This window comes from Grammomys surdaster, unplaced genomic scaffold, assembly GCF_004785775.1.
Source record: "Grammomys surdaster isolate TR1022 unplaced genomic scaffold, NIH_TR_1.0 126086, whole genome shotgun sequence".
In the NCBI taxonomy this organism is placed as follows: Eukaryota; Metazoa; Chordata; class Mammalia; order Rodentia; family Muridae; genus Grammomys; species Grammomys surdaster.
Genome location: NW_021620894.1, coordinates 218,826 through 241,689, shown reverse-complemented (window position 1 = coordinate 241,689; position 22,864 = coordinate 218,826). Strand labels below are relative to the sequence as shown.

Sequence of the window (22,864 nt, the reverse complement as noted above, 5' to 3'; positions counted from 1 at the left end):
GAGGAGGAGGAGGAGGAGGAGGAGGAGGAGGAGGAGGAGGAGAGCACAAGAGAGGCATGTCTGCCTGGTGACCCCTCCTACTTTTGTCCAATGGTTAAACACTTTTAGGCTATACCAAGAACAGCATCCGGGAAGTGAAGGGAGTCTTCCCTCTGTTGATTTATGCTCTCTTACCACAAACCGTCCAATCATGAGGGGGAGGTGAAGCAAGGGGACATGATCTCTGATGAAATAAGAAAAAGTATTAGCCATTCTGCTCTTCCGGTATTAGAAACATGAGGATATTTTTCTTGTTAGGAAAAAAAAAAAAAAGTGTTCCTGAGAGCCAGTGAAATGGCTCAGCAGGTGAAAGATGCTCGTTGTGGAAGCCTGAGTTCAATCCTGGGGACTCCCATGAACGCACAAGAAGAGAACTGAGTCCCACAACGTCGTCCTGAAACCCCCACCAGGCTAGCGTGGTAAGCACACCTGTATACACAGACGCAAACAATACATTGATTTTAAACCCTATTTTTCTGGTATCGTGTGGTTGCGACTTTGGGAAAGTTATCCTCACCGTGGATGAAAACGTGAGCCAATGTGAGGGTAATCATAGCTCCCACTTCTGAGGCCCGTTGTGAGATTAAGGGAGTGAACCCGTTCAAAGCACATCTGGGCAATTGAGGAGGAACTATGATTCTTGGCTACTTCCTTAGCAGAAGCTTTAATGCGTTTTTGTTGCTTTTTGTTTTTTAAGATTTGTTTATTTTATGTATGTGAGTACACCGTAGCTGTCAGACACACCAGAAGAGGGCATCAGATCCCATTATAGATGGTTGTGAGCCACCATGTGGTTGCTGGGAATTGAACTCAGGACCTCTGGAAGAGCAGTCAGTGATCTTAACCACTGAGCCATCTCTCCAGCCCACTAATGCATTTTTCTATTCTGGTTTTGTTTGTTTGATTGGTGATGGTGGTACAAGGTGTGGTGGAGATTAGGATGGCCTCAAACTATGTAGCCAAGGGGTGACCTTGAACTCCTGATATTTCCACCTTCACATCCTAAGTGCTGAGATTTCAGATCTGTGCCTACATGCCCGGTGCCTGGTTTTATATGTGGTGCTAGGATTTATCGTACATGCTTCCCAACTCCTAGAAATGATTTCTTAGAGCTAGAGAAATGGTTCAGCAGTGAAGAACACTAACTGCTGAGAACCTGGAATTCCAGTTCCAGGATTCTAGCTTCCAAGTCTCCCTGCAGCTCAAGTGGTGTGCATATATACGCTCAGACATAAACACATAGTTATTACACAAATAAATACATCTCTTTTTTAAAAAAAGATTCTGTATACAATATTCAGTGTATGAGAGAGGCTTGTGAGGAAAGTACTGGAACTGAGAAACAGTTTGGTCTTTGAAAATATTCAATTTCAAACCCCAGTGCTCCAGGTGAGCATGGCACCCAGCACTCCGGATGCTGAAACAGGAGTATTTCGACTTTCGGGCTAGTCTGGGCTACATAGAAATTAAATTATATAAAACAATGTAGAATGCCTGGAATCTGATATTCAATGTTAATTATTTTGTCATTGCTTTTGTGAGGATTTGTAAGCACTACATGAGGACTGGTGGTCTAAATGCCAGCCTACACACAGAGCAGCTGAAACACGGACATCCGCCAAGAGAATGAAACAGATGTGGCAATGATGGTTTTTTTTTCTTTTTAGTTTTAGATGTTTTTTGTTTGTCATTTGTCATTTGTTTGCTTGATTGAGACAGAGTCTTCCTATGTTTCTCTAGCTGGGCTATAACTCATTATATAAACTAGGCTGGCCTTGAACTTTGGCCTTGAACTGATAGATTGTTTTGTCTCTGCCATCAGAGGATTAAAGGTGTATGACACCACGACTGGCCATCACTGTCTTTAATCTCTTTCTCCCTCTCCATCCCCCCTCCCTCTCCCTTTCCTTCTCTCCTTCCCTCCCTGTTCCCTCCCTCCTCCTCTCCCTTCTTCCCTCCTTCCCTAAGAGTCAAAGTCTCAGACTATAGTCCATTCTGTCCTTGAACTCACTATATGACATGTCTTGTACCCACAGCAATCCTCTTGTCTCGGCCTCCCAAGACTGAGATGCTGTGTAGCCATTTCCTCTGAATTGTATGATTGATTCCATCTTGAAGGGAAGAGGGAAGCTGAGACTCAGGAAGTAAATGAAATATCCAAGGCTCAGGAAGCTCCTGAAAGTCACAAGATTCATAAGTTCCCTCCCACTGTTACAATAAACAGTAACAATTGCTGGAGAAGAGATTCTAACCAGCCACACTATCTATAAATTCTGTGTGGAGCACCAAGGAAAAAGCCATTTGTCACCCATACTGCAGTGGGCTTTTCAATGACATTTGAGTAACCCATGTTCCTATAAGTAATCATTTGCCAGTACCTCCAATAAACAAATAACCCAATAAAGCTTGCTCACTGAGCCAGATGTGTGTGGAATTGTTTCTCTAGTCTGTTGTTGGTACCTTATCTTGGGTGAATAGATCTTGTTCACCTCTCCCCAGGAAAATTTACACAACATGAGATTACAGGCATGAATCACTACCCCAGCTCGTCCGGAATCACCTGTCCTGATTAAAACTCCCTGGTTTATTATGACAAGGGATATAGAATATTCCCCAAGTTTCAAAATATATTCGTAGCTACCTCATCTGAAGGCAATTACTCTCTACCATAAAACATGTGGGCTAGAAACTAAATCATATTATTTTTAAAAAGAATAGACTGTTACATAGATATTGCTAGCAAATCATTCCAGAACATCCACCTGACAAAAGCATAGAAGGCCTGGGTGTAATGATACATGCCTGTGATCTCAGTCCTTAGAGGGTTGCAAGCAAGACCAGGTCTTCCTTAGCTACACAGCAATTTTCCTATCTGGTTATATGAGAGCATGCCAAAACCAAAAAACAAAAAAACACTACCACCACCAAACAACAACAACAAAAACAGCAGAAACAACCCCCCCAACATACACAAATTAACTACCAAAGTGAAATCCCCCAAGAGAATAAAAACTTCCATAATATAAATGTGGTAATATTTTTTTTCTTTTGGTTTTAGGTGTTTTCTCTGTTGCTTGTTTGTTTGTTTGTTGTTTGTTCATTTTGTTTTGTTTGAAATGGGCCTTCCCTACATAGCGTAGGCTGGCTGAAATCAAACACTGTAGCCCAAGCTGGCCTTGAACTCAAATTGATCCTCTTGCCTCAGCCTCCCGAGTGCTGGAATTTCAGGCATTTGCTGCAGCATCTCTCATATTACAAGTTTGAGGCTAGAGATACAGTTTAGCTGTAGCGTGTCTACCAAGTATGCAAAGTCCTGGGTTTAATCCTCAGTACCGTGGACGCTGGAGAACAGTAGGGGGAGAGGTAGGAGTGGACATGTCTGTAATTCTAGCACAAGCTTCTAGAAGGCTGGGCCACTAAGAATTCCAGTCTAGTCAGGCTGTGAGACCCTGCATCAAATAAGCCAAATAACAACAAAAAAAAGGGAAATGTGTTTCCCATTGTTTGGGAAAATTTTAGATTTATAGTAGCCAAAAAAAAAAATACATAAATAAATCAGTCTTCCATCTCCTGTGGCTACTCAGTGACTTATCGGTGGAGACCAGAACGTGCCCTGGATGAACAAGAGACAAAGAGATTGTAGACAATAATGTCTTGGAGGTGGGATGCTTACTTAAGAGAATCTTTAGACATTTAGGTTAGAGATTTCATTTGTATTTAAACCTCCAGAAGCCAGGCGGTGATGGCGCACACCTTTAATCCCAGCACTTGGGAGGCAGAGGCAGGTGGATTTCTGAGTTCGAGGCCAGCCTGGTCTATAGAGTGAGTTCCAGGACAGCTAGGCCTCCACAGAGAAACCCTGTCTCGAAAAACAAAAAACAAAAAACAAAAAAACAAAAAAAGAAAAGAAAATGGTGTAGGATATTTCATTGCAGGCATCTAACCATATAAAAATCACTTCATCACCAGCAAATCTGCAGAGCCCAGCACTCCATGAAAACACTGCCCAGGGCCACAGCTGTTCCTGCCAAGGCCTCAACTTTGGGTCAGGATGGTGTTGAGCACTGTGAGCATGATGGGAAGAGAACTCACATTTCCCTACAGTGGGGAGCAGTTAGTGTTGCCCACAAAGCCGCTTCAGGCAGGATTGAAGCTGGCTGATCTCTTCTGGTTGTCCTATCCTATCAGCTGAGAGCTTAACGACTCTGAACTCCAGGAAGAAAAGGTATCCTGAGTAGGTAGTGAATAAGGTTGCTGTGGTAAACATTCTTTGTTTGACTGAATTCTCAACAGTCTCCTAAACCTCTCTTAGCCCCATTTATACATTTCTTTATGAAATCTAGTTTTAGCAAAAACCTCTTAAGACATTTTTGCAGGGTCCCCTATCTTCAAGGTCTAGGTACCTTTGATCCCTAAGTAAATTTCTCAATCACCACTATTCCAGATGCTGTCTGGTCACCATAACTAATCTTTAGCAATAACCTTGTTAGGTCAGGTTATCTACAATCCCCACCCATCCACCCATCCACCCATCTGTCCATCCATCCATCCATCCATTCATCTATCCATCCATCTATCCATCCATCTATCCATCCATCCATCCATCCATCCATCCATCCATCCATCCATCCTCCCTTCTTTTGCTGACTCCCACCCTGCTTTTCAGTCATAAATTCCCACTTGCTCTTGCTATTTTGTGAGCTGAGATCAACCTTTTCCTCCTACTGCAGAATTCCCACTAAGGTAATCCTTATGCCTATTATGATGGTCCTAAGGAAATTCTGCCTTTAACAAGTACTGCAATAAATATCACTGAATATTATTTTAAAGTGTGTGTGTGTGTAGGTTCCAAGGATTGAACTTCAGGAGACATTAGGCTTTCGGGCAAGTGCCACTTCACCAACCCCACAATGTTTAAGTTGTCTTAAAAATATGAGAAGACAAAGACAGAGACAGAGAGAGTGATATATAAACATGCACACACAGAGAGAGACAGAGAGATAGAGAGAGAGAGGGAGGGAGAGAGGGAGAGAGAGAGAGAGAGAGAGAGAGAGAGAGAGAGAGAGAGAGAGAGAGAAAGGGGGGGAGAGGGAGGGAGGAGGAGGAGGAGGAGAAGGAGGAGGAGAAAAGGAGAAGGAGAAGGAGAAGGAGAAGGAGAAGGAGAAGGAGAAGGAGAAGGAGAAGGAGAAGGAGAAGGAGAAGGAGAAGGAGACGGAGACGGAGACGGAGACGGAGACGGAGACGGAGACGGAGACGGAGACGGAGACGGAGAAGAAGAAGAAGAAGAAGAAGAAGAAGAAGAAGAAGAAGAAGAAGAAGAAGAAGAAGAAGAAGAAGAAGAAGCCATGCAAAATTCTTGACATGGTGTGGCATGGAGCTGAGCTTTGGAGAGTTCCAACAGAAAAGGTTTAAGGTTCAGTGTTGGCTGTAGATTGGAGGAGGCCTGTGCTGTGAGAAAAGTCTGTTGTAAAACTGCTGTCTTAGAGACACACAGAGCGGTTGGGCACTGGATGAATAGAAAGCCAGAAGCTTTGGGAGACTTGGCAATCTCAGATTGTTGCAATCTGCATATTCAAATAAATCCAGATTCTTTTCAGGTTAAGAATCTGTTCGTTGTGTATAACATTGGGATAAGAATGAGAAACAAAACACACAAATCAAAGACCACTCAAGCATCACCTTTTAGAAAAGATTCTGCCCAAGCCTGAGAAGAGCAACCTTCTTTGTAGTGGAAAAAAATGAACAGAAATCACTCTTAAATCCTTTTGCTTACCTTGTTTAGAACAGAAATCTTTCTCAATGTCTACTACTACTTTTGAGACTTGGAAAAATTCCCAGTGTGGTGTTTCATGTAATTGTGTGATTGTGGGTGATCTAAGCAAATCACATTAAAAGCTTTCTAAAATTAAAGGGGGAGGAGAGAGCTCATTGGCAAAACTCAGGGAGTCAAGGGTCTGGGGCTTCAATAGTTGCGTTACCATGTTACCACCAGCTATTTGTGCAACCTATGGAATCTTACTTTTTTTTTTTTTTTGAGACAAAGTCTGACTCTGTAGTCCCAGTTGATCTGGAACTAATTCACGATATCTCCCATACTGACCTTAAACTTTCAACAGCATTTCTGCTTTAACCTCTTGAGTGCTAAGAGTTTGATTTTCATTTTTGTTTTTCTGTGTTTTGGGGAGGAGAGGTGTTATTTCTTGTTTTGCTGTTGTTTTTCCGTGTAGCCCTTCTGGCTGTCCTGGAACTTGCTCTGTAGATCAGGCTGGCCTCAAACTCAGAGATACCCCTGCTTTTGCCCCTGGAGTGCTGGGATTAATGGTGTGCACCATTACTGTTCAGCTTGCTTCTTAAACATAAAGCTGGATGAGCTGGAAGGTCGGGAGGAGCTGGAAGAGTTAGGAGAAGGGAAAACATGACCAAAATATATTGAATGAAAAACTTTTCATTAAAATAATTTAAAAAAAAAAAACAAGTGTGAGACTTGAAAAATAAAAGTTTTTCAAATTTTAGTTTTCCTTAGATAGATTATAAAACACACATACACACAGACCACTAAATAAATTTAGAAGAAAGAAAATATAGTTTAAATTAATAGATTTTAATAATAGGCATGTGTTTAAGTTTGTCTTTTTAGTTAGAGAAAATTATTAAAGAAAATGGAATTTGGAATTGATTTATAGGTTTAATTTTCTTGGCTCTTGACATAGGATTGTGTATATATAAACCTTTCATTTTACTTCTTCTTGTTTTCTTTTTTTTTTTTTCTTTTTTTTTGGTTTTTCAAGACAGGGTTTCTCTGTGGAGGCCTGGCTGTTCTGGAACTCACTCTGTAGACCAGGCTGGCCTCGAACTCAGAAATCCACCTGCCTCTGCCTCCTCTGCCTCCCAAGTGCTGGGATTAAAGGCCTGCGCCACCAATGCCCCGCTTACTTCTTAATATGCCTATAAAGTATGTGCCTACACGTGAAGAAACAGACACAAAGAGATTAGAAGATAGTCCATGACCACACAGTGACTTTAATGCCCTGAGGATGTCGCTCAGTGGTAGTGCTGCCTGGCATGCTGAGGGACCTGTGTTCAATGTTTACCACTGCAAAAACGAATCAAAATAAAATACAGTAGAGAAATTTAAATAAAGTCGGAGGTGGTTTGGGATCAGGTTTCTTTGATCTGGTTTGTTTATATATCTGAGACAGAATCTCACGTAGCCTAAACTGGCCTCGACTTTACTATGTAGTCTAACCTGATCTTGAATTTTATCTTCTTGCCTCACTCTCCTTGCCTGATTTTATGTGGTGAGGAGGATTCAGACTTCCTACATACTGACTTGGCATTCTACCAACTGGAGGCAGTTTTTAAAAGACACTGTGGAGGCTAGGACAAGTGACATGGGTCAGGAGGCTACCGTACTCAATACAAAGCCTGATGATGCGAGTTCAGTCCTCAGGACCCACGTAGTGAAAGGGGAAAGCTGTTACCCTCTCATCTCCACGTGCCCACTGTGGAAAGTACCTGTGTAATAATTTTCTCTAACTAAAACTTCTGTTATTGAAGCGGGAAGATCGCAACTTCCAATCCAATCTCGATTAGTGAGACAAAAGGGCAGCTTCCGGTAGGAGCGCCGTGAAGCGTGACGCGACCGGGTCTCTGCTCATTGTCATGTCCTACGGTCCCTTAGAGAAGATATGTATCGGAACCCCGGGCCATCGGGGCGTCAGCCCCGGGACTTCAACAGCATCATCCAGACATGCAGTGGATCAGCCAAGCCACTGCCCAGATAGAGTGAGTCAAAAAATTCAAAAGTTTGAATCTTAGATAAATAATGAGTCGTGTTTTGCTTGTTTGTTTGGAGTTGTTTGATTGATTTGGATTTTGTTGTTGTTGTTGTTGTTACAGGGTCTCAATGTGTCGTCAAAGGGTGGCCTTGATATTTCTCTGTAGCTGAGAATAACCTTCAATTCCTGACCTTCCTTGAACTTATCTCTGAAGTTGAGAGCGTACCCCTGCCCTATTGGGTAATGTTTTAGAATGAGTATATATTTTGGGGCTCAGCAATTGATTCCTGGTTTGATCTCTAATGTGCATGTGGTGGGGAGAGGGGTGTTCCCGAAAGTATTCGTTTACTTTTATTTTATGTGTATATGTATTTTGTCTGTATGTATGCAAGTGTACCATTTGCATGCCTGGTGCCCACAGAGGTCAGAAGAAGACATCAAATCCCCTGAAATTGGAGATACAGATGGCTGTGAGCCACAATATGGGTGCTAGGACCCAAACTTGAATCCTCTGCAAGAGCAGCAAGTGCTCATAACAACAGAGCCAACTCTTCAGCCACTGTGTGTGGATTTGTACACATGCCCTCTGAGGCCAGCAGAAGATATTGGATTCCTTGGAGCTGGAGTTACAGGCAGTTGTGTGCCTCCCAACATGAGTGCTGGGAAGAGAACCTGGATCTTCTTCAAGTGCACACTCTTAACAGCTGATCTCTCTCTCTCCAACCCTGAGGTGATTTGAATAGAAGGGTCCTAGTAGGCTCATATATTTTTAAATCTTAGTCACCAGAGAGTGCAGCATTTGAAAGGGTTAGAAGAATTAGAAAGTGTGGTCCTGTTGGAGGAAGCATGACACTGGGTGGGCTTTGAGGTTTCCAAAACCCAAACCAAGACCAGAGTCTCTCTCTTGACCTCTGGACCAGGATGTACCTCTTAACTATTGCTCCACCAACCTGCCACCATGCTCCTTGCCAGGATGATAATGGACTAACCCCTGAAAATGTAAGCAATGCCTCAATTAAATGTTTTCTTTTATAAGAGTTGCTGTGGTCATGGTATCTATTCCAAGCAATAGAACAGTGACGAAAACAAACCCCAAGAATTTTTTTTTTAAGATAGTCCCTTGGAATTGGAGAAATGAATCACTGGTTAAGAGTCCAGCCTGGCCGGGCGGTGGTGGCGCACACCTTTAATCCCAGCACTTGGGAGGCAGAGGCAGGTGGATTTCTGAGTTGGAGAGTTCGAGGCCAGCCTGGTCTACAGAGTGAGTTCCAGGACAGCCAGGCCTCCACAGAGAAACCCTGTCTCGAAAAACAAAACAAAACAAACCAAAAAAAAGAAAGAAAGAAAGAAAGAAAGAAAGAAAGAAAGAAAGAAAGAAAGAAATAGAGAGAAAGAGAGAAAGAAAGGAAGAAAGGAAGAAAGAAAGAAAGAGTCCAGGCTGCTCTTCCAGAGGAACTGAGTTTGATTCCAAATACTACATACATTCAGGCAAAACACCCATCCATACACATAAAATAAAAATTTTTAAAAAGGAGGTGAGAGGGCTAGAGAAATGGCTCGATGGTGAAGAGCACTTAACTGCTTTTCCAGAGGATCTAAATTCAGTTTCCATCACCCATGCAGGATACCTTACAGTTGCCTATATCTCCAACTCTAATGCCTGGGGATCCAATATCTCTGTTCTCTGTGGGCATCTACACCCAACATGCACACACACGATTTAAAAAAATAATAAAAATGGATTTTTTTGAAAAAAAAAGCAAATCCTTAAAAGGGATAGCCTTTCACATTCCCAGGCTAGCCTTGAACTTTCTGTATAACTGGACTTGAGCTTGGACTTCTGATCTTTCTGTCTTTACTGTCCAAGTGTGTGGATTACATGAGTACGCCACCATCTCTGGCTTTTACTGTCACCATTTCTTTATCTAATCCTATTATGCAGACTGTGATGCCTCGTACACTATAAAATAAAATGTGTTCTATATACACACACAAAATCTGGTATCCACATGCTCACAGTAACTTTATTTAAAACACCACCACCCCTGTCTTAATTAGGGTTTCTATTGCTGTGAAGAGACACCACGACCATACCAACTTTTAAAGGAAAATATTGGGGCTGGCTTACAGTTCAGAGGTTTAGTTCATTATTGTCATGGCTGGAAGCACAGTGACACACAGATAGAAATGGGGCTGGAGAGGAGCTGAGAGTTCTCCATCTGGATCTTCAGTGTCCCGAAAGGAGACTGTGTCCCACACTGGGCAAAGCTGGAGCACATGAGACCTCAAGGCTTGCGCACACTGTGACACATTTCCTCCATCAAGGTCACACCTCCTAATAGTGCCACTCCCTATTCACCTATGGTGACCGTTCCTAGTCAAGCCAGCACACCACGCCACACCATCCCCCCAGAAAAGTGATGGCAGAAGAGATGGCTCAATGGTTAAGATCCTGTACTGCTCTTGAAGAGCGTCAAGGTTCAGTTCTTAGCATCCACATGACAGTCATTGCCATGGGTAAGTCCAGTTCCAAGGGGTCTGATGCCTTCTTTTGGCCTCGGCATTCAGGCATACTCCACCTCACGTACACACAGGCAAGCACACATACACATAAAATAATAAGTCCTTAAGATAAAGAAGTATGAATAACTCAAACGTCCATCAAGATACAAGTCAATACATACAGATATATACTTCCAGCACTTAGGAAGCTGAGGCCTCTAGAGTACACCAGCCTGGACTAGGTAGGGAGACTCTCTCTTCAAAAAAGTTAATGTTTTGTCATTCTGGTGTATTCTTGGCTCCTTTACTTGTTTTGTTTTGACCGTATCCCCAACCGTTCTCAAATGTATGGAAAGATTAATTTTCTAACTTAAGTGCTCATTGAAGATTTCCTCATCCCCTAGACAACTGTAATAAAAAAGATCCTTTTTAATTTGGCAACGCAAGTTATGAAATACACTAGAGGTATAGCTCAGTGGTAGGAAGCACTTACCTAGCAAATGTGAGGCCCTGGGTTCTATCTGTAGCATTACAAAAGGAGAACAGAACTTACAAAAGCATGTGTCTAGATAGGATTCAAGTACTGCAAAGGCTTACAGACTTCCATAGCGTTGGCTGGTATTTGCATCTGAACTCAGCAGTCACCTTTGTTTGTGTGTTGTGAGATCCTTCCGTCTGTCTGCTTAGACTCTACTCTGTTTCTGGTGCAACCAAATCTCACTTTAGAGCCAAAGAACCATCAGTAGATTTAAGTTGCCATGCCCAGGTTGGTGTATAGCTCTTCTCCACCAACCAGATGGAGATTCCAGGTTTGAATTCAAGCAGAACTTGTCAGTATCAGTCAGAGAGCTAAAGGACCAGCTGGCCATTTTTTTCTCTTCCTTTTCTCTCCTCAGCGAGATGGAAAGCTGCATCCCCCTCCCCTCTTTCTCAGGACTACAACACTTCCCACTGCCTTCTTCCTTTCCACCCCCCACCCTGGCTGCCTCTCTCAGGGCTGCCAGGTTGCCATGCCAATAAGGTTCCCATGGTTACTAGGAGACCGCTGTTGCATTCCCATAGGCAGCTTCTATCCACTCAAAGGAAGGAGACCGTTATTGCCTAGAGGGTCAAACAAATAAATACATAAGTGAAAAAAGGGCAGAAGTGGTCTAAACCCAGAAACTACTGGAGGAAGAAGGTTGTAAAAGTCCGACGTCTCCGGGATATACAGACCTCAGACAGAATCCTGCTGCCTCCTCTCAAGTTCTCTCTCTCCTAAATCTAGAGAGAGAGGAGCCTGGCACTGGTTCAAGCCCATTGTTCCGCCTATGGTGGGGTCCAAATAGACACCGCATTGTGAGGATCGTGTTAATATGTAAATAATGGATACATCTGTGCTTCTGTTTAGAGGAAACTGGCAAAATGCAAAGTAGGCCCTGGCCTCTCCTCCACTGGGTGTCTTGTCTGCTTTTCTCCACATGGTGCTGTGTGATGTTCTTTCCTGCACTGGCTGTTTACAGCCACACCTCAGGATTGTTTTTGTTTGTTTGTTTTTCTTTTTAAAACAAAATTTGTTTTCTTAAGATAGAGAGAAATAAGTTTAGTGTAAAATTCAAAAATAAAGAAAACAGGAAAAAAATTTACAGTTTCAAAATGAGAAGATGTTTTCCAGCATTTGGGAGGTAGAGGCTCCGAGGGTCAAAGTTATCCAGGACGACAGGATAGGACGACAATGAGTTCAAGGCCACTGTGAGCTATATGAGACCTTATCTTAGAAAGGAAAATAAGATTCTGTCAGTGGTGGCATACGTCTTTAATCCTAGCACTCGGGAGACTAAAGCAGGGGGATCTCTAACCCAGCCCGGTCTACATAACGAGCTCCAAAAGGGGGAGGGGGGAGAAGAAAAAGAAAGAAAAATAATCAAATACAATACGTAGCTTAAAATGTTTTTTATTTAATTAACAGATAATTGTACATTTTTGTGGACTATAATGTGATGATTTGACATATATTGGTATATACATAAAATGTAACGGTCAAATCTGAATAATTAGCATATCCATCTTAAAGAGTTCTCAAATCTGTGTTGAGAAACTTCAAATTCCTGTTTGTTAAAACTTTATAAAATTCAGCATCTGGGGCAGCTGCTTTTGCTCAGTAGATGAAGGTGCTTGCTGCCAAGACTGACTATTTGAGTTTGAACCCCTAAGCCCACACGGTAGAGAAAACTGACGCTCAAGAGTTTTTGTCTTGACCTTTCACAATGGGCCCTGAAACACACGTGTGCACATGTGCGCACACACACACATATACACACATACATGCATACACACACGCACGCACGAGCACACATATAAACATGCGCACACACATGCACATACAAGCACACATACAACATGCGCTCCTGTGCACGCCCATGTGCACACACACACACACACAAAGCCACTAATCTCCCACACACACGAATGAATAAGTCTAGCTTCAGCCCTGTGGCAGAGCTCTTGCCTAACATGTGCAAAGTCTTACATCTGGCAACCTGCACCTCAACTACAAATAAACAAATACAAATAAACATGTATGTGTACACGTGTGTAGCAGTTCTACCATACGGTTCTACAATACTTGAACTTAATTCTCCTATGTAATCCCCCTAATTCCAATTACATTCTCCTAACGTAAGTGCGTTTTGATACTCGTCCAACCCCCACCATGCAATTGTAAAAAAAACATTTGAAATGTATCTATTGTGGTATATATGTTTGTGTGCGTGCATGATTCAGAGGTATACATGACACAAAATACATATGCAGAAGTCAGACAGCTATTTTGTAAAGTTGGTTTTCTCCTTATGCCTTTATGTGAGTTCCCAGGGATTAAACTCAGGTCTCCAGGCTTGCATGACAAGCTAGCTCCCTTGTCCACTGAGCCATTTCTCCTGTCCCAACAGCTTTTTAAAAATTATTTTATGTCTATGTTTATGTATGTATTTGTGTCTCTCTGTTTGCTCATATGTGCAGGTGCTCAAGAGGCCAGGAGAGGGTGTCAGATCCCCTAGAGCAGGAGTTAGAAGTCTTTGTGAACCTTGTGACATGGGTGCTAGAAACTAAATTTGGGGTTTTGGCAAGACCAGCAAGCACTCTTAAGTAGCAGGCACTCCTAACTACAGAGCCAGCCCTCCTCTGGCCATCTGAAAGGTTTTTGGAATGAGTTTCTTTTATTCAGAGTTTTGCCATTATGAGAATTAGGGAAAAAAATTCTTTCTTTTATCAGCAATAAATAAAACATAATGATTACTCAAAAAAAAAAAAAGTTTCTTGTTACCAGAATCAAAGATCTGGGTTGCCAGACACTCAAAACGATCAAATTTGGGAAAAGAGAATTGGTAGAAAAAAAGTCATGTGGATACAAAATTGGTACAGAAGAGGGTCCAACTTTTCAGAGCTCTAGCAAGAGGCTCAGGAGCCAGAAGGGCCATGATGACTGGAAGAAGGAGGCCATGATGACTGGAGGAAGGAGGGACAGTGAGGCTGCAGATGGAGTGGGTGAGTCTTCCTAAGCCAGAACACCAGAATGGATGACAGACCTGGGCTTTCAGTGGCTCCTGCAGAGGAAGCAGGCTACAAAGGCCATTAGGGTTAGGTGACTAAAGACAGATTTGGCAGTTAATGCCTTCATTACAGGGACAGCTTCTTGACAGCCAGAGGGTTAGGAATAGAAGGTAAAAAGAGACAGAGGCTGAAGGCCAGCTTCAAGGCAGCCCTTTTTACATGACTGTACCTGATAGCTTTTATGTCAGCTTGACACAAGCAAGAATTGTTTGAAAGGCGAGGACATCAATAAATAATTTGCCTCCATAAGATTGGGCTGTAGGCAAGCCTGAATGGCATTTTCTTAATTAGTAATTGAAGAGTGAGGGCCCAACCCATCGTGGGCGGTGCCACCCTGGGCTCTGAGTGCTCTAAGGAGTAAACCAGTAAGCAGTAAACCAGTAACCCTCTACATCAGCTCCTGCCTCCAGATTCCTGCCCTGCTTGAATTCCCGTCCTGATTTCCTTGGTTGATAGAAGTGTAAGCAAAATAAACCCTTTCCTCTTCAACCTGCTTTTGGTCATGGTGTTTCATCACAGCAGAAGCAGCCATAGCTGAGACAGTTACCCTCTGACCTAGAAATTCTATTATTGGGTAAGCATATACTCATGACAAATGACAGTGCATGTCAGCATTAAAACTCATACCTAAAGCCAGGTGTAGTGCTTATCCTTATAATCTCCGTCACTTAGTAGTTCAAAAACGGAGGGTATCTGGAAACCAGCCTGGGCTATACATTGAGCTCCAGGCCAGCCTAGGCTACTGTGTAAGAAATTCCATCTCAGAGAAGGAGAGAGGACAAAGAGTCAACAACAGTGATTAAATTGACAAGGAAAATGTGGTATATTTAAAATAAAATAGTATTCATTCATAAAAATGAATTAAGTATGGGCACATACTGCAACACAGACAAACCTTGAAAACAGAAATGTAAATGAAAAAAACCAGACACAAAAGGCTTACTGTATGATTCCATGATATGAAATATCTAGAATGAAAAGAGAATAGGATCTAGGCATGGTAGCATGCACCTATAGTCCCAGACCTGGGGGTAGGGCTGGCACAGGAGGATCTGGAGCTTAGGGTCCGTCTGGGTAAGGTCACATGACCATGTCTTAGAAACATGGGGATGAGACAGCCATAGGACGTAGAGAAGACTAAAATTCATTTTAGACGTGTATGAAGATATCAAAGAATAAAATGTAAACAAGTAAAAGAACAAAAAAATGAGGTTGAATCAAGTGTCAAGGAACTTGCCTAATGTGCACAGGAACCTGAGTCCAATCCCCAACACTGAAAACAAAAACAAAAACAAACAAACAAAAAAAATAGAAAAACAAAAAAATCAACAAAACAGCAAAATTCGTCAAAACAGGGACACTACCCAAAAACCACACATTCCAGAAGGTAGATTCTAGCTTAATAAAACTGACTTTAAAAGGTGAGCATGGTAGTACATACATGTAATCCCAGCACTCACCAAACTGACACAGGAGGGCACACAGTCCTCCAGTCCTCACTATGTATCCAGATCCAGTCTCAAAATCAGCCAAGATGGCTCAGCACATAAAGGCACTTGCTGTTAAACTGGTAAGGTTTTCCAGGACCCACAGGGTGGAAGGAGAGAACTGACTCCTGAAAGATGCTCTGTGACCTTGTGATGGCTAATCCTGATTGTCAATTTAACTCTATCTGGAATGAACTACAATCCAGAATTGGAGGGCACATCTGTGATCCAGATCTTGAGGCTGGAAGACATAAGTTTCTGACCTGGATCTTGGCATGGAGATCTTGAGGCATAGTGGCCATGAAAAGCTTAGGCCCAGGCAAGGTAGTAAGTAAGTACATGCCTTTAACCCCAGGAGACTGAGGCAAGCAGATCTCTGAGTTCAAGGTCAATCTGGGACAAATCAAGTCCATGATCCAGGTGTGGTGGTACATACCTTTAACCTGGGCCACACCTTCTGCTGGAGACCTAAATAAGGATATTGGAAGAAGGAAGATTCCCTCTTCTTCACCTGCTTGCATTTACTTGCCAGAACATCTGTTGGAACCTACTTCTACAGAAGAGCAGCTGAAGCAGCTAGCCTCGTGGGACTGAGCAACTACTAGATTATTGGAATTCCCATTCATGGCTGCCCATTGTAGGGTTAGTTGGACTACGGACTGTAAGTCATTACAATAAATACCCTCAATATAGAGAGACATTCCATAAGTTCTGTGACTCTAGAGAACCTTGACAGACCTCTACACATACACTCAAGTCAAGTGCCTCATCTATCCAAGCTTTCACACACACACACACACACACACACACACACACATCAAATAAATAAATAAATAAATAAATGTGAAAAATTTAAAGATTGTCCTTGTTTTTTTATTTATTTTTTATTTTTTTATTTATACTGTTAGAGACCAGAACCCAAGACCTTAAGCACACTAGTCAAACAAACCACCGCTGAGTTATATCTAGATCCCTAACATTTGGGAATAGAGACAGGAGAACCAGGGGATTGAGGTTATCGTCAGCTAACACAGTATCTACAGGCCAGCCTGTGCTACAACAAAAGAAGAAGTCATAAGATGGTCTTTAAATCTTAGTAAACTTCAGGGAAGGAAGTAGGAATAGAGGTAGGAAGGGAAGAGCGTGGAGGGTCAGGGCAGAGGAGGGGAGAGGAGGGCATCGGTGAAGGCTGGAGGACAAGGGTATGAGGCCTGGCCTCAGTCTCTAGTACTTCAAACGAGAAACCAACAGCAACAACAACAAGCACTCCTCAGATCAGCTATACTTGACTCCTGATGCCAGTGACTGGAAAGTCCACACAGCATGGTGCCTGCATCCTGGTGAGGAATCCATGCACAAATCAATGGCCTAGAGGTAGGGAAGGGAAACAGCTGTGTGGAGAAGTCTCCAGGCACAGAGGCGCTCTCCCTACTAGTTTTTGCTTTTCCCCTTTTGTTCTCATTCTCTTTTGTATCTATTTATGCACTGGGTTTTGTTTTGTTTGAGATGGCATTTACTCTGTGGCTAGTCTAGAATGATCTGGAACTCGCCATGTAGCTCAATCTGGCCTTGAACTTGTGGTAATCTGTAGTGGGTGATATTTAAATCTCCAACCCAAATAGGACCGGTCAAAGAAAACACAACTCAGTAATTATGAATATAATCTGTAAGCCTAGATTGGGCAGACACCCCTACACTACTCTGTTCCCCAGCTATGAGACCCTTATAACTTGAAGGTTTTCCAGACCCTGTGTTTGTCTTTCTATCTCCTGCTTCCCAGTCATCCTCTCCTTTGTCATCTTCCTCCTCCATTGTCTTCCTCCAGTCCTCCCCTCTGCTCTCTTCCACCAACCCTTATTTCTCCACCTCCCCTTCTTCTGCCCAATCACTGGCTCTAACCTTTATTTTATAAATTAAGGTGGGCAGAAGGTTCACCAGAATTCACCTGTGTAATGACTCACTCCTACTCTGCAGTCCTTCACAGGAAAGGGGAATTAGTATCAAAATACAAGGCCAGGGCTATCCACAACAGTAATCCTCCTGCCTCAGCTTCCCAGTGATGGAGATTCACCTCGATAAGAGCTGAGTCTCTTCCCAAGGTCAACATTAGTCCCTTCCAAGGACAGTTACAAACTAGTCATCACACAGCAAGCTCCCTCTTTCTAAGCTTGTTCTACGCCTCACGTGGGGGCGTGGACTAAACCTCCAGCAACGAGCCTGTGGGTGACACCCAGATCATTTCCAGATCAGTGCATTCCCAGCCACATACCATGATTTCCTGGCAAGGAAAAAAAAATGTTTGGCTTTCACTTCATTGTATTAATAAATGGAGATAAAAATAAGTATAACCTCAGTTAGCTTATATAAGAAAATTTGAGGGGCTGGAGGTTTAGCTCATCTGTTAAGCCTGGCTGAGGACCCGGAGTTCGATTCCCAGCATCCACAGGAAGGCTCACAGCCATCTGCAACTCCAGTCCCAGGAGATCTGAAGCCCTCTTCTGGCCTCCACAGGCACCAGGCATGCACACGGTTCACAGAAATGCATACGGACAAGATACCTACACACAGAGAAATAAATGCATGAACTTGAGAAATGAAATGTGGAATAAGCCAGTGAGACTTAACTGATTTCTCTAACAGAAATGAGCTACTGTTTCCATCACTGTCATCCGTGGTGACATCATGAAGACCGCATATTCAGTTTCTGTCCCCAGCTCCCGGAGCAGCACCCTAAGTATCCTCGGAATGCATCAAGTCAATGAAAGCATCTTTTGTTAGTTATACGTGTTCATAATGAGCTTCTTTCAATCATACACGAGTTGATATGAAGAATATACGAGCCGGGCGGTGGTGGCACACGCCTTTAATCCCAGCACTTGGGAGGCAGAGGCAGGCAGATATATGAGTTCGAGGCCAGCCTGGTCTACAGAGTGAGTTCTAGGACAGCCAGGGCTACACAGAGAAACCCTGTCTCGAAAAGAAAAAAAAGAAAAAGAAAAGGAAAAGAATATATGAGGGGCTGGAGAGATGGCCCCGTGTAGGAGTTTTGGCTGTTCTTCCAGAGGGCTCGAGCTTGGTTCTCAGCACCCACACTGGGCAGTTCACAACAAACTATAACTCTAGTTCCAAGGCATCCAGCATCCTCTTTTGGCCTCCCCGGGCTGACTTGGAACTCAGTATGTAACCCAGGTAAGCCCTGACAGGTCAGCAGTCCTCCTACCTCAGCCTCCTGACTGCTGGGATTACAAGTGTAAGCCGCAGTGCACACATCCACTTTGCTGATTGTTACTAAGTTGTATCCTCTTCACCCCTTCTCTCTCTCTCTGTCTCTCTCTCTGTGTGTGTGTCTGTCTCTCTCTCTGTCTCTCTATCTCTCTCTGTCTCTGTCTCTCTCAGTCTCTCTATCTCTCTCTGTCTCTGTCTCTCTGTCTCACTCTCTCTGTCTCTGTCTCTCTCTTTCTCCCTGTCTCTGTCTGTCTCTCTGTCTCTGTCTGCCTCTCGCTGTCTCTCTTGCTGTCTCTCTCTGTCTCTTTTTGTCTCTCTCTGTCTGTATCTCTCTGTCTGTCTGTGTTTCTCTGTCTCTCTCTCTGTCTCTGTCTCTCTCTGTCTCTGTCTCTCTCTGTGTCTGTCTCTCTGTCTCTCTCTCTCTCTGTCTGTGTCTCTCTCTGTCTCTGTCTGTCTGTCTGTCTCTCTCTCTCTGTGTGTCTTTCTCTGTCTCTCTGTCTTTCTCTGTCTCTTTCTGTCTCTCTCTGTCTGTCTGTGTCTCTCTCTGCCTCTGCCTCTCTCTCTCTCTCTCTCTCTCTCTCTCCCTCCCTCCCTCTCCTAGCCCCACCTTGGTCTTACTATATATCTGAGGATGACTCTAACCTCCTAATCCTCCTGTCTCCAGATTATACCTTTATATACACTTGGAAACACAGACCAGCTATGTATCTCAGGCTATTGTCAAACTCATGATGGTACCACCTCAGTCTTCTGGGTGCCGGCAGAAATTATAGGCACGTACCGACCACCATACCAGGCAGCATTTTATACTTCATAATAACCCAGTATTCACAAGGTTCCCTTGAGTTCTGTTAGCCATTCTAGCAATTACCAATCCTGGAAGAGCACGTCACAGCGCTCCCAGTTTATAGCTGGTTAGCTGAAAGTACAGGCGTTTAGGATGTTGACTAGCCTTACAAGTGGCTCTGTCTTACGGGACTGAGCTTAACAAATGGCGTTAACTCTAGGTACAAAGTGCTAGAACTTAATTGAATCGTTGAGTCCTATTTGATGTCAGACAATTGGAAAGCTGATGTGAAAGTAGACATATTTAGTACCAGGAAGAACACCAGCATAAGTTTGTGGATATCTGCTTCAAAACCATCACCATTCTGAGACTTTACAATGTTGTAAATTGTAAGTAACTGATAGTCGTGCAGATTAATACATGCAAATTAATTCTATGAAAGTGAAGGTTAACTTTGTCTTCTCTGACCCTTAAAAAATGATGGATTAAGTTGGCCCGGGAGTCCACACCTGTGATCTCAGCGCATGAGCCGTGAAGACAAGGCAATCAAGAATTCCAGGCCAGATCGAAGCATGAAACTTCATACCTGCAATTTCTGCCCTTGGGAGGCTGAACAGGAGGCTCACAAGATGAAGGGTTGCCTGGGCCACACGGAGACCCTGTCTCAACAAAACAAAATGAAACAAAACAACTAATAAAGGCAGATTAATCTCTCTTGTAAATTCACTCCACCAGGGTGAGAAACACTGCTCAACAGCATAGCTCTAGCCTGTCAGTTTTTTATTTATAAATTTGTAGGGTTTTTTTTCCTACTGAACTGCTTATAATACCTTACTGGTTTCCTCACAAATAATTCACTCAATCTTAATTTAAAAAAAATCTGTATAGAGGCAAGGTGTGGTGGCTCACACTTAAAATCCTACTACTTAGGACACTGATACAGGAGGATCACCATCAACTAGACGCTAACCTGGGCTACTGAGTTCAAGGCTAGCATGGACTAGAGAGTGAAACCCTAAAAAAAAAAAAGTATAAGAAAACTAAGAGCAATGAAATAGACTTATTTCTGCTTTCATTAACTCATTCATGTACTCTTTCCATAAATTAGAGTGTGTACTCTGACTCTAGATATCATCTGTCATGGGCACTAAAGATATAAAAAATAAAAAATAGTAACAAGACTTCACCTAGTCTAATGGGGCAGACAATAATCACAGAAGTAATCGTAATGTAACAAGATTGATATTTTGACACCAATTATTCAGGATGCTCTTGAAGATCAAAGAAGGAATGGGGAAGTGGTTGGGGAGTGTCCTAGTTACTGTCCTATTGCTCTGATGAAATACTATGACCAAAGCAACTTATAAAGGAAGCGTTTAATTGGGGGCCTTGCTTAAAGTTTCAGAGGGTTAGTCTGTGACCATCAGGGTACAGAGCATTGTGGCAGGCAGGTAGGCATGGCGCTCAGAGCTGAAGGGAAGAACTCATATCTGATGTGCTAACTGCAGGCAGAGAGAGAGAGGGGGGGGGCAATAGCATACTTTCTCCAGCAAGGTCACACCTAATGCAACAAGGCCACATCTTTCTAATCCTTCCCAAATAACTAAAGCCAGGGACCAAGCATTTATATATATGATGAGTCTATGAGGGTCGTTATCATTCAGATTACCAAAGGGAGAGGTCTACATGTCAGGCTTATGGATGGAAGATGTAGAAAGAGGCAGAGGGGTATCAAATGGACATCTGAGAGAAGAGAAACATTGGTTCATCTTAGAAATTATGCCTAAAATACAGAGTTTAAGGGGCTTATGATCAGAGAACTGTGGGATTCTCCAAAAGCGTACTAAGAATAGACAGGATGAGGAGTCTAGACATGATTTCCATGGAGATATGGGAGCCGATGAAATGTTTAAGGCAGAGAGACAAAGTATTGGCTTTCCATTTTCTAAAGCTTGAGTGTGGAGAATGAACTTTAGATGGCTGGTAACAGAAGACCTTTGATATAATTTAGGCGAAAGGCAATGGTGCCAGTAGAATCAGAAACAAGGGTTGAACTTAAGGAGTGTGTGTGTGTGTGTGTGTGTGTGTGTGTGTGTGTGTGTGTGTAAGAGAGAGAAAGGACACACACACACGAAAGGAAGAGAGAGAGAGAGAGAGAGAGAGAATAAATAACAAAACTACTTGGTGATTGTGGATGCCAACAGAAGTTAAGGAGGAATCCAAACAGGACTTGGTCATATTTGCAGCCACACTGCTTTGTTTCTGTGCTAGGTATCCAGCAGGCAGATTTTGGCCTGGTTGTTTATTGGAACTATGTTGACAAGGTTGACCTCAAACTCACAGAGATTTACCTGTGTCTGCCTCCTGAATGCATGGATTCAAGGGTACCACTCCCACACCTGACTGACCTAAAATCATTACATGGCTGGCTTCCCTTTCCCCCTGAATTCAGATGTTAACACAGTCAACTGCTCAAGTGTGACCCTTTGAACAGCCAACGACAGCTACCTGGACAGTCATTCTGTATGATATTTCTATGCTTTGTTTGTCATTACTTAATACCACTGAACATTATCATTTTGAGCCTTGTTTTTTTTTTTAAATCTCAGAAATCCTCCTGCCTCAGACCCAGATTTTAGTTCCATTTTATTTTGTTCTCTTCTCCTTTATTTCATTCTACTTCTACATGAACTCTGTTAAGGCAGACTTCCCGTCTGCTCTGCTTACCACTAAATCTTATTATTTGAAAAGAGCCTGGCAATTAGAGTCTGGCAAGAATAAAGAAAGTGTGTCCCTTGCCAGTTCTCTTCCTCTTCTAAGTCCCAGTCATAGCAAATAGATTCCAGTGCTCCAAAATACACCTAAAAGCTTTCCTGGTGCTGTTTGCACGGAGCGGGGTTCCCTTTGTATCTAGCCTTTGCTAACCTTATGTTCCCCCGATACTTTGTTCATTTCATTACTTAGTGTGTTTCCTTGTTGGAAGAAAGCAAGTTAAGAACATCATGTGTCCCAAACACGGGAGAGATAACGGGCACTTAGTAAATGTTTACTGGGATCACTTGGGAAGCTGTTAGAACTACAGAATCTTGGCCCTCACTCTAGAGCAACTGAACCACAATCTGTGTTGTGCAAAGTGTAAAGGCGGTTTATTTTCACATTAAAATGAGAGGAACATGTTAGTGATGATGATACACGGCCTAAAGTTAATAAAGGTTTGTAGTGACCCACAAGGAAAGGCAGATGTGTTAAATAAAAGGGTGTGACACTGGGCACCGGGAAAACCTGGTTGTAAACAATACTTAATAGGCTGTTATCCCAGCACTTGGGAAGTAGAGACAGGAGGATTGGGAGACCAAAACCATCCTCAGGTAAACAGCAAGTTTGAGCTACCCTGTGGTATGATTCTCCCTCTCTCTCTCTCTCTCTCTCTCTCTCTCTCTCTCTCTCTCTCTCTC

At 42.9% G+C, this 22,864-nt stretch overlaps 1 protein-coding gene across 1 annotated transcript in view; it reads right to left on the bottom strand.

Moving 5' to 3' along the window:
* Fez1 (fasciculation and elongation protein zeta 1) overlaps positions 1–11,285 on the bottom strand; it is a 62,108-nt gene extending 50,823 nt beyond the window's left edge. Inside the window, exon 1 of the mRNA XM_028755842.1 lies at positions 10,813–11,285. The gene's annotated coding sequence lies outside the window, so the exon portion shown is untranslated. The remainder of the gene's footprint in view (positions 1–10,812) is intronic.
* Between the last annotated feature and the right edge of the window lie 11,579 nt (positions 11,286–22,864).